Consider the following 11329-nt stretch of genomic DNA (forward strand, 5'->3'; position numbering starts at 1 on the left):
ATGGGCCTCATGTGGGGCCAAACCTGGGCCCAAGACTAGAAATTTGCAAGTTAGGCCTATCTTTGTTAGGCATGATGTGTCATTGTTTGTATGAATGATATTTTTTAGGGTAAATTACAAATAGGTACCATGTACTTGGAAGTAGTGATACTTAAGGTCTCAAACTTTTAAGTGCGACATTTTAATACCCTAAACTTTTAGAAATATACACTTGAGTTTGACTCTGATAAAACTAATATTACATTGAGGGTAAAATTACAAAAATACCCACATTCAGATTTTTTAATTGTTTTTCATTGTTCCATTCAAATGCTTTTATCCTTTGTTGAAAAGAAGTATAGAGATTGTTTCATATGGAAAAAAATGAGTCAAATAAAAGTTCAAAGAGAATCTAAACATGGGCATTTTTGTAATTTTCCCTCATTGTAACATCATTTTTTTTTTTGCATGGTGACATCATTTTTAACAGTTGGACTTAAATTAATGTATATTTCTAAAAGTTCAAGGTACTAAGGCTATGTTTGGTTTGAAGAAAAAAGTAGAGAAAGGCCCTATCTTTCCCTTCCTTTCCCTACTTTTTCCTTCAAACCAAACACAACTTAAATGTTTCACTTGAAAGTTCAGGCCCTTAAGAGTCACTACCCCCAAAGTACAAGGTACTATTTGTAATTTACCCTATATTTTATTTACTGGGCTAGGCTGGGGCTGCATCTTAATCTCAGTTAGATATTAACGAATCAGCCAGTAAGGCTTGGACTTAGCTCTTTTTCAGAAATTCTTAGAGGTAGTCTTTGCACTACAACTTTCTTAGCCTAATTAAAATAGTGCTATCGTGCTAAATCCACAAACAGCTAATTTCACAACCTTAAAGGCTAAAAACATCCATATATAATAGTATGTTGCTGGTAATGCGGTAACAATATCTTCAATACTATCTATGTATACGTGTGCAAGTAAAGAATAAAGAAATAATGGAAAATTACTTATATATACCCTTTTAAAAATGTAATTATATATATGTACCTTGTTGATGTTTCAAACATTAAGTCTAATAGATAATACTTAAAGGACAATAGTGTCCTTAACTGTTTATTAAATTTTCAAAACATGCCATTCTCTACCTTCTCTTCTTCTTTTCTTTTTTCCTCTCCTTCTTCTCCGTCTTTCTCCTTTCCTTTCTTTTTTGCCACTACAAACACCACTAAGAGATGACGTGGTGTTTTAGAGCTACAGGAATGAATGTTTCTTCTTCTTTCTTCCTTCATCTTCTCTTGTTGATGTGAATACCACTCAATTTAAGCATTTTTCGTTTTCCTTGTTTGCTCCTTGTAAAAATTCCTACAATTTTTTTTTTCATTATCTAGTTTTTTTTAGGTGTGTCCCTTGTAAAAAAAATAATTAAAATTGATATCTCCCCATTTACTTTTACTTACAAGGAGTGGGAACAATTGGGAAGCAAATCGCATGGGAGGAAAAGAGAAGAAGATGAAGGTAAAATGGGATTATGAAAAAAGTAATAGGCATATGTAATGGCCCTAAATATTTTCTTAACATTGTTTTTGTTTTTGTTTTTGCATTGTTATTGTCATTATATTATTTGTGAATGGAGATATAAGGGTAACTTTATAATTTAACACTCCTTATCTACTCAAACTAATCAAAAGGCTAAGTTTATATATTTATCCAAAATGTAAAGGGGGGATTTTGGAGAGATCAATGTTCAGGGGAGGTTTAAGTAATTTACCCTAATGCTCTACACCAGAATTAGGCCAAGAATTGGCATTATATGGTATGAATAGATATACATATGCATGACTACCACACTATAGTACAAAAATATAATATTGTAGATTTTATTATCATATTATCAGTAATGGCATGTAAATTAGTAATAATGGAACTGTAAATCAAGATATACTTAGAATTGGAAAAATCAAACAAAGATGAAAAAACTATTTTGAAAAATTAATAAATGAATAACAGAGAGTGCTAATGTAGGAAAATCTAGCAATACTAGTAGTGCTAAAAACCTTTATAAAGTTAGACCTATTGAAATAAAAGACGGACTAAATAAGATGAAGAAAAAGACATTAGGACCTAATGGGATTTCAATAGCTAGAAGTATGGAAAAGTATAGGAGTGGTACATTTGTTATGATTAAGCAAGATATTTAATAAGATAGTAAAAGAAAAGAAAATGCCTAATGATTAGAAAATAATGGTATGGTGCCTATATCTTATGAATAAAATATAATGATTAGAAAATGCCTATATTAAACTTATGAACCATACTATATTATACATTGGAGGGGCTAGAAGAGTTCAAGGTAGACGAAAAAGGACATGGTAGAAGTAATAAGAAATAATTTAGGCACTAATAATTTAACAGTGGATATGACTTTAAATAGAACAGATTGATGAAACAAGATTTGTGTAGCCAACCCCAATAATTTGGAATAAGGCATGGATTATTACTATTATTATTATTATTATTATTATTAATGTTCTATTAAATATGGATGCTTTAGGGGGTGTTTGATATCATAATTTTCTGTGATCTATGCAATTGATAAAAAAACTACCAATTTAAGGGGTTTAATATGAATTGTTGCTTAAATGATATCAAAGAGATTTTTAATTCATTCCTAACTACATTATGTTGGATTTCTAGAGAGCTTAATTTGGTTGCTAGTTGATTATCTAGGGTTGTAGAGGGTAGACGTTTTAGTATACTGAATTACTGATAGCTCCATCCTATGTGGTTTCTACTAAAAAAAAAGTTGAATTCATAAGAATGCATAGACTGGCTGCTTTGTGGTGCAGATTGGTTAGTCTGGCTTGCCAATCAAATGTATTTGTAGAGCCATGATCTGAATTTTAAGCCCATTTGTTAAGTGGGATAGGCTTGGGCTACCTTGTTAAGTTTAATGGGTCGATGTAAGAAAATAAGGACTTATTTATTGGGCTAAGCTCGGTCTTTAACGCATTAATCCCTACCAGAAGTTTTTGCTTGGACTTAAAGCAAATGCTGAAAATATCTCCTCAGCTAGGCATAAATTGGCTGCTGGTGTTGGTTGACAAAAACACAATAGAAATCTTGCTAATAAGTTTAACATAATCCTTAAGGCTATGTTTGATTTGAAGGAATTGGAACCCACCATAAAAGTGTGACCTACCATATATAAGATGTGGTATATGTTGATAGAGGGTTGGAACATGTTTTGTTGGGAGAACAGAACAAAGCATTGATAAAAATTATTTGACCGTTATAATTATTTGGACCCACATCTCAGATTTTTTTTTTTTTTTTTGTATTTATAGAAGACCCACATCTCAGGTATGAAAATAGACTGGCCTTCCTCACAGAGTGCTCCACACACCGAGCTCACAGTATGTGTCAGCCACACATTGGGAACATCTCCCGTACGTGTATGTTATTATTCATGGAAAATATTCCTAAAACACAGCGGGGTGTGGCTGTGAGAGGGCTTTGTGAGGAGAAAATCACAAGAGAGATGTCCTAGATGCACATCGGGCCATACTTGTATGTTATTATTAATGAGAGATGTGTAACAGTAGGATGTGGCTGCGAGGTGGAATATTTTCTGTCAGATATGAATCTTTATGAGCCTTATGCAGAGCTCTCTCTCTCTCCAGCAGAACAAAAAACTTTGCGGCCCTGCCTGCACGATTTCCCCTTGGTTAACAAATAAACGTAATTATGAGGAAACAAAAAACAAGATTTCTGCATTTTTATTTTTCCATTTAGTAGATTTCTGCATAGCAAGCAAAGAAATGATGCAAACAAGCTCTTCTAAGTGACTACTGGTACACTTGTATAAATGTCAAATATATCAGGCTATATCTGAAAAAAGCTTTGGCACTATAATCCTGTAGCCTAACTTGTACAACCTACTACTATCTACTATCCCAAGAATTTCTCATTTAAAATCAAATAAGGCTATTTTTACCCTCACTTCTGAAATGAATAGGCCATGTTGTGGAGATTACCCAGTAACTTCAGAAGCTCAAAGCAAGAGAAAGGGCTAAATTGAGTTTGCATTCTTATGAAAACATATAAATCAGAAATATTAAAACAGAGAACCATGAAGCTGGGAAACATAATGGTAAAATGAGAAGTTGGAACCTATATATTAAGAGTCTAAAGAGATCAAACCCTCATACGACCAATGATGGCATCTAGCAAAATACTTGCTGAAATTTTAATTTTAGTAAGAACTAAGAAGTGATTGTGTGTGTCAAGCATTGCTGTCTTCACCCATATATATCATTAAAGAAGCAAAATATGGAAGGCTCCATTAGGTTGTGGGAGCCTGCTCATTCATCATTTTAATTTGTTTGGTATATTAGTTTTGGTCTCCCAATATGAGGTAGTTGGATCTTTCCTTGTACTCTTTTACCCAATTCCTATATTATTTAAACCTGTTAATTGTGAAGGTGTCTTGTGACCTCAGGAGATGTGAACTAAAAATTCCAATTTATTAACAGAAAGATAGAAACTGTAAAATGAAACTTTCAAAATCATAAGTGAAATTTATTTTCAGATAAACAAATGGCTGATGGGGTTCCTCTTCACTGAAAACAGAACAAAAGGAGCAAAGCATGAACAGAATTGATAGTGGTTAAGAGTCCCTTCCTTCACCTTGGTCCTGACAGAACTGAGGGCAATATCGGAGTGGAGCCTCCGAAATCGACCTCATTGTGGGCTACTGTGGCTGCTGCTAGTGCTGGAATTGAGAAGTTGTAATCCAAATCAGGTTCAATATTCATTACCCCTTCTAAGACCTTCACCACCACAGACATGGATGGTCTTTTGGCAAGATCACTTTGCAAGCACCATGCAGCAATCCTCATCATTTCCATAGCTTCTTCTCCATGTAACTGCATATCCTCATTGTATCCGTCAATCATTTCAAATAGTTGTCCTTCCTCTGCCTTTCTTTGGAATAGACTAATTAGATGCATGCTATCCTCAGTTTGAGAACGATCCAGATTTTTCCGTCCACAAACAATTTCCATGACTACAACCCCAAAGCTATATACATCAACTTTCTCTGTGATCATTGAGCTCAACCATTCAGGAGCCAAATAACCAGGAGTCCCTCTCATTGTGGTAACAACTTCACTCTGATCCCTGTCAATTAACTTTGATAACCCAAAATCAGAGACCTTAGCATTGAAGTTGTCATCCAAGAGGATATTTTGAGGTTTAATGTCCAAATGCAGTATTCTTTGTCTGCAATCTTCATGTAGATAGGCTAACCCCTTGGCTATGTCAAAGATGATCTTCCGTCTAGTTTTCCAATCAAGAGACTGTTCTTGGTTTCTGCAGAAGATCCATTTATCCAAAGAACCATTGGACATGAATTCATAAACTAAAAGCCTATGTGATTTCTCTGAACAAAATCCAATCAGTCTTACTAAATTGACATGGTGAATACTTCCTATTGTCTCAACCTCGGCTAAAAACGATTTCTTAACTTGACCCAAACCATCCAAGCATTTCACTGCAACTTTTGTGCCATTTCCCAGAGTCCCTTCAAAAACCGATCCAAATCCTCCTTCTCCAAGCTTCTTACAAAAATTCTCTGTTGCATCTTTGAGATCTTGATAAGAGAATCTCCTGGGCATTCCTGGTACTTGATGTAAATCATCATCCTCATATTCTTCTTCATCGTTTTTCTTCCTATAAAGAATAATCAAGATGCAAACTACAATGAAAACAGAAAACAGAGCTGCAAGACTGGACCCTAATATTATTAGTCTGGCTTGTTTTCTTTTCAAGAAGGGATGGGGTAGGAGAAACATCTGGTATCTGCACCTTAATGAATGCAGACGTATTATACTTATATTTGTTCTTATCATTGTCTATCAATGAAAAAAGTTTGGTTGGCAAAAAGCAACTACCTGCGGAAGCATTAGTATGATACAGAAACAAAGCAGCCTTGCAAGAACAGTTATTCAAGCATGCCTGCCTGCAATTCTCCAAACTCATTTCAGTTGTGTTTGCATCACCGACAAAAAAGATGAAGTTACATCCTTTAACTCTTGAAAACTGTGATTTTCAGAAGCTTCACAAGACAATGGAGTACTCTCGGAGCAGCCGAGATTCGGCTGCCGATCACTTAATTGCCTAAAATAGCTATCGTTATTACCAGTTCCTATGGGACAACTGCACTGCCCAGTTGAGCAAATACCATAATTCCCACAAACCGTTGGGTAGCTACACTCTCCATCAGATAAATCTTTTGTCAGAAGATCACCCACTTCCGTCCACCCTGAGGTCGAATTCCACTCGTAAACTCTCAGATGCCCATCTGACCCGAATTTAATGTACTGCATTGAGGTTGCTGGTTTCACAGGAATTGTATCATCAGGCTGGCGTGGTTCGGCTGACAATATGTAGAGAGAAAGATTTCCATTCAGGAATCTAACATAGCTCGGTCCTGCATCCAGTTTGGTGCCAGTTATCTTCTTCCTGTAGTAAATCTGCAGAGGAGGATCGGATTCAGCGAGAGCAAACAAACCATTACTAGTAACGAAAAGTGATAGAACACCTGTAGTCCAGTTCGAAGATGAGATGCTGGCTGTGAGCCTCTGCCCTTCTACTAGCGTCTGCCCAGGGACCAAACAGTCTATTGGGTGATCAAAAGACTGCCAGACGGCTTTATTGTTTCCATCGAAGAGCACGAGATTTCCCGTCTCCGTCATGTTTAAGCCCACGACAGAGTTGCCGGTGGTGTTTGTCGACCAAACTAAAGTGCCATCGACGTCTTTCAAGATCAAATCTCCATCTCCAGAGAGCTGCAAGGTGGCATTTTCTTTAACGGGATTGTCCCGATTGGCAGACCAGATTACTTGTGGGAATCCTGAACTAGGCCTCGTTATGCCACCTCCGCTATTGGTCTGAACGATGAAGATGGCAAAGAGGAAAGAATCACAAGTGCCGTTGCAGTAGAAGCCACAAGCAAATGATGGACCGAAGCCGGCTGGATTACTTCTAAGAAGAAGGGACCTCACCCGAGATCTATCTGTGAAATCAACATTATGGGAAAGGGAAGGGAGGCTATTGGTCCATAAGGTGGAGGGGTTGGCGATGGGATAATCGAAAGACTGGGCATTAGTAATTGAGTAAAAAGAAGTTGGAAGAACCACAAGGTGATGACAAAGAACACAAAATAACATTCAACTCAGACTCATTATCTGCACAAAGATAATATGATTCAAATGCTGCTACTAAATCCTTGCACTGAAGAGAGCCAGAACGAATGAAGAAAAAGGAAGAAGCATAAAAACAGAGATGGAATGGGTCTTCAAATCCATACAGCTAACTAGCTGAACCTGAAGTTTCGAATTAACGGGTAAACTTTCTATTAATTTTGATAACTTTTCTCAATAAGAAGTTGCAATAATCAACCAAATATAATGAAATTTAAACAAGGCAAATAAATCAGATGGAGAACCTTCTATTAACAGTTTTAGTTGTCAGATTAAACTATAATGCAATCTGATTATCTAGTCCAATTTGACGTGTATTTTAATTTAATTGAACTAGTCCAATTTGATGGCTCTTAGTCCAATTTGATGGCTCTGACCTCACTGTAATTTAATATATACAGCTGGTAGATCCCACTTAAAATAATGAGTATGCTCAAGGCAGGCAGCTGACGTAGCCTTTTATTACAAGTGGGTTCTATTTAAAATGCCCCAAGATGCTGTTCATTGTTCATCATCTCTCAAATTCTGCTCAATTAAATGAGATAGATTCATCTCTTCCCCCTCCTGATGAATGAAAAAGAGGACCCAAAAGCATACCGATATCTGGTACTTTTGTGTTATTCTCTCATTCTTTTATCCTTCATAATTATGTTACGGTAATACTTCAGCTTATTTTATATGGTTATTTCTAAATTTGACTCCTGAGTCTGTTAAGGCTGCATTTGGAAACAATGAAAATTGAGTGTAAATCCTGATCGAGGGTAAATTTGCACTCTGGTTCACTTCTGCATGTGTTTGGCAATATTACATTTATGCAATGACAAATGACAGACCAATGCATATTTACATTGATAATAAGGTAAAAGTACATCAATTAAAAAGAAGTAAATTTGCATTCATGTTTGCATTCATTACAATTAAAAGTCTGATAAGAAAGTAAATTTGTCAGTGTCAAATTAATCCAATTTTGCAATTTATATGAACCATTTTACACTTTACATATTTACATTCACACTTATTTGCATTATTTCCAAACGCAGCCATACAAAAAATAAATAAAGAACTTGATGTCTTCCGGCAGTTGATCGGTGCTTATTTGATCAAAACCCTTCTGGTATCTTGTCTTCCGGCAGTGGATCGGCGTCCATTTCCTTGGTTCCTTCAATAAAATCCACGCTTCACGCTCTAGTTTCTTACAGACCCCAGTCACAAACTTACAAATGGATGTTATTAATTTTTAGAGATGCAATTTGGGCCGGTTGATTGTTTGTCAACCCAGGCCCAACACCCTCGGGCTTGAGTTTAGGAGTAGCCCAACCCGATATTACTGTAATTTGTTTATATTTGTATAATGCGAAATTCATTATAAATTAGTTTGACGACTATAAAATATTTTTATTCTAACCGGTAGTTTGATTTTATTTATCCTAATAATATTTTGTAGAAAGCGTTGGACGGAATAGACTATATGTTCCAGAAGCCTAGACCAAGTTGCCACAAAACTTGCAAGCGAAATTAAGTGGTTGCTTCGAGACAAATAGAAATGTTGCATATGTCACTAGCGGGGCCCGTGGGATGCATGGGAAACTTCAAAACTTAGATTAATTTTATTAATTGATAATGAATAAAGAAATCTAATAAACATATTCTAAGTCTGCCTTGCCATTATAGATTAAATGAAACCTGAAATATGTATGATGTAGGTCAGATTAAATCCTGCTGCACATCATCAACTATTTCTAATCACTTGTAAGCTAATGTTAATAAAAGGGACATTTACCTCAAGGTAAGGATATTCAGAATTTCAAGAGAATCATTTTTGGTCATTAAGGACTAAATTCTAAACCCTCGTATCTTGTCTAGATGGAAGCTCGCCTTGAGAGCTAGTGCTCAGTAAGAGAGCGGAGATTGTGGATTAGTTTGCTGTGTAGATTGTCCGATCGCTAAGAAAGGCAAGGAAAGAGATGGAGATAAAGGAAGCAGGGAGCATAGAGGAGCATAGAAGATTTCTGATAAAGAATCCAAAAAGAAGATGTGGACTCTATGCAAAGGTAATCTCCAATAAATCTCTAAATGTTTCAGGAGTTATAGAACAAATCAGGAACATGTGGTGGTGGGTAAAATGAGAGATACAGATTGAGAGAGCTAGTGAAAATCTGTTATGGATTTATTTTACTAGAGGAAAAAATATGAAGCATGTTTTGAGGGATGAGCCGTGGATGGTGAAGGAATACCCACTAATTTTGAAATACTCAAATAAGATTCTACTGTCAGAGGTGCAACTGAATACTATAGATATGTTGGTAAGAGTTTTGGACATCCCAATAGGGTACAGAACCAAAGAAACTGAAGCTTTACTGGCATAGGTAGCAGGTGAAGTCTTAGAAGCAAATATTGAAGATGAGAGGAGAAAAAAGAAAGAAAGAAGAATAGAACAAGGGATTAAGGGTGAGAGTGAGGATTGATGTGAGAAAGCCTCTAGCAATAGGGGCTAAAGGGGTTTTAGAGGATGGAAAAGAAGGGTGGTTCTCCTTCAAATATGAAAATCTGTCGATCTTCTGTTTTAGGTGTAGTATGCTTGGACACATGGAAGGATCATGTATTGAGGATAAAGACAATTTGAAAACAATAGAACAACTAACTACAAGATTGGGGAAACAAAGTCTCGAGGTGTTGAAAGCTTTGACAGGTTACGGGCCGTGGTTGAGGGATGGTGTGGGGAAGAAGGATGATAGATTTCTAAATATATATAAAAAAGGTGATGATGCACAATCCGGCCAATCCTAGCTGGAAGTGATTGCGCTCCTAGCTGGCGTCGAGCCAGAGATACTTACGTAACTAAATGAAGGAACCCGGGGTTGCTCACCTGGCGGGAACACTTTGATCATTAAGTTAGTACTCGGCAGTGAGCTTGGAAGAGAAATGAGTTTTGCAAGAAGATGAGAAAGCTAGAGAGTGGTGAATATGCAGTACCTTGGCCCCTGGGGGGGTTGAGAGCTTTATGTACTAACGTTCTTACAAGTTTGGAGGGGTTGACCCCAAATCTCTACTACGGTAATCTGTTGTCAGGTAATGCCTCGAAGTGATTGGCTGGTAACATCAAGACTAGGGCAGTAGGTGAGCCAATGTGACCGTTGTAGGGTACGGTCCCACTAGGTAGGAGACAACCTCCGGGGTTGGCAAGCACGACGCCGCCAGGCAGGAGACCATGAGTGTAGTCCTCAGAACTGGCAGGTGCCCCGCCGCTAGACGAGGGATATGGGCACAATCCTCAAGGCTGTCAGGTACAGTCTTGCCAGGTGGGCAACTTCTCGCAGGATGCCGAGCTGCCTTGTAGTGAGCTGTTGGTGGTGAGACAACTGTCTTGACTGTTGGCAGTGTGTCAAAGTGATTCTATCCCGAGCTCATCATCATAGACGGGCTGGCATCATTGAGTTGTCGCCTGTGTTGTTGCGTTTATGTGACGATTCATTCCTGCCGATCTTTTATTCATGACGAGTCATGCACACATGTTGCTCTGTTAAGGGGTTAGGCCAAATCACCCTTCATCAAAAGGGAAAGAACGGGGGAAGAAAAAACTGAGGATTAGAAAGAAGGAAGCCAATCCAGCTGCCCAGATTTGATGAAGCAAAGGGACGAAACTATTGAAAATTGACAAAAGAAAATGAAAGAAAATAGAACAGATAGTGATGAAGACCGAAATGTTGGAATAGAGAACCATGAAATTATCAAAATGCTGGTAAGAATGAAGTTTTTTCTCCATGAAACAGGGTTGTCGACCATGGAAGGGGTTAATCGGAAAATCAATGTTATTCTATCACCGATGACCTTCTTCCGACGAAGAGGCTCGAGCAAAGGAGAAGAAGCTTAGAGTAGGAGAAATGCCAGTCCCAGCCGCCCAAGATTTACCTTTCCAAGCTACATAGTCAGAAAAGAGAAGACAAGTCTGAGGATTGAATTACACGGAAAAAGAAAGCCATGCCTTTCACTACAAGTTTTACCAGAATTAGAGTGTGAGGTGGACGACCTATAAACCTGAAGAAGGGAACTTCTAATTCTAGAATTCTGATTGAGGAGGACCTAAAGAGTGC

The 11329-nt window shown here is 37.3% G+C and overlaps 1 pseudogene across 1 annotated transcript; it reads right to left on the minus strand.

The window, feature by feature from the left end:
• Positions 1-4481: 4481 nt before the first annotated feature.
• On the minus strand, positions 4482-7481 carry LOC148867187 (G-type lectin S-receptor-like serine/threonine-protein kinase SD2-5; annotated as a pseudogene). The gene has a single exon (XR_016109465.1). The product of XR_016109465.1 is annotated as a G-type lectin S-receptor-like serine/threonine-protein kinase SD2-5 (transcript).
• Positions 7482-11329: the final 3848 nt, after the last annotated feature.

Source organism: Nelumbo lutea, chromosome 3 (genome assembly GCF_056320005.1).
Source record: "Nelumbo lutea isolate HS-2025 chromosome 3, American lotus-T2T, whole genome shotgun sequence".
NCBI classification, from domain to species: Eukaryota; Viridiplantae; Streptophyta; class Magnoliopsida; order Proteales; family Nelumbonaceae; genus Nelumbo; species Nelumbo lutea.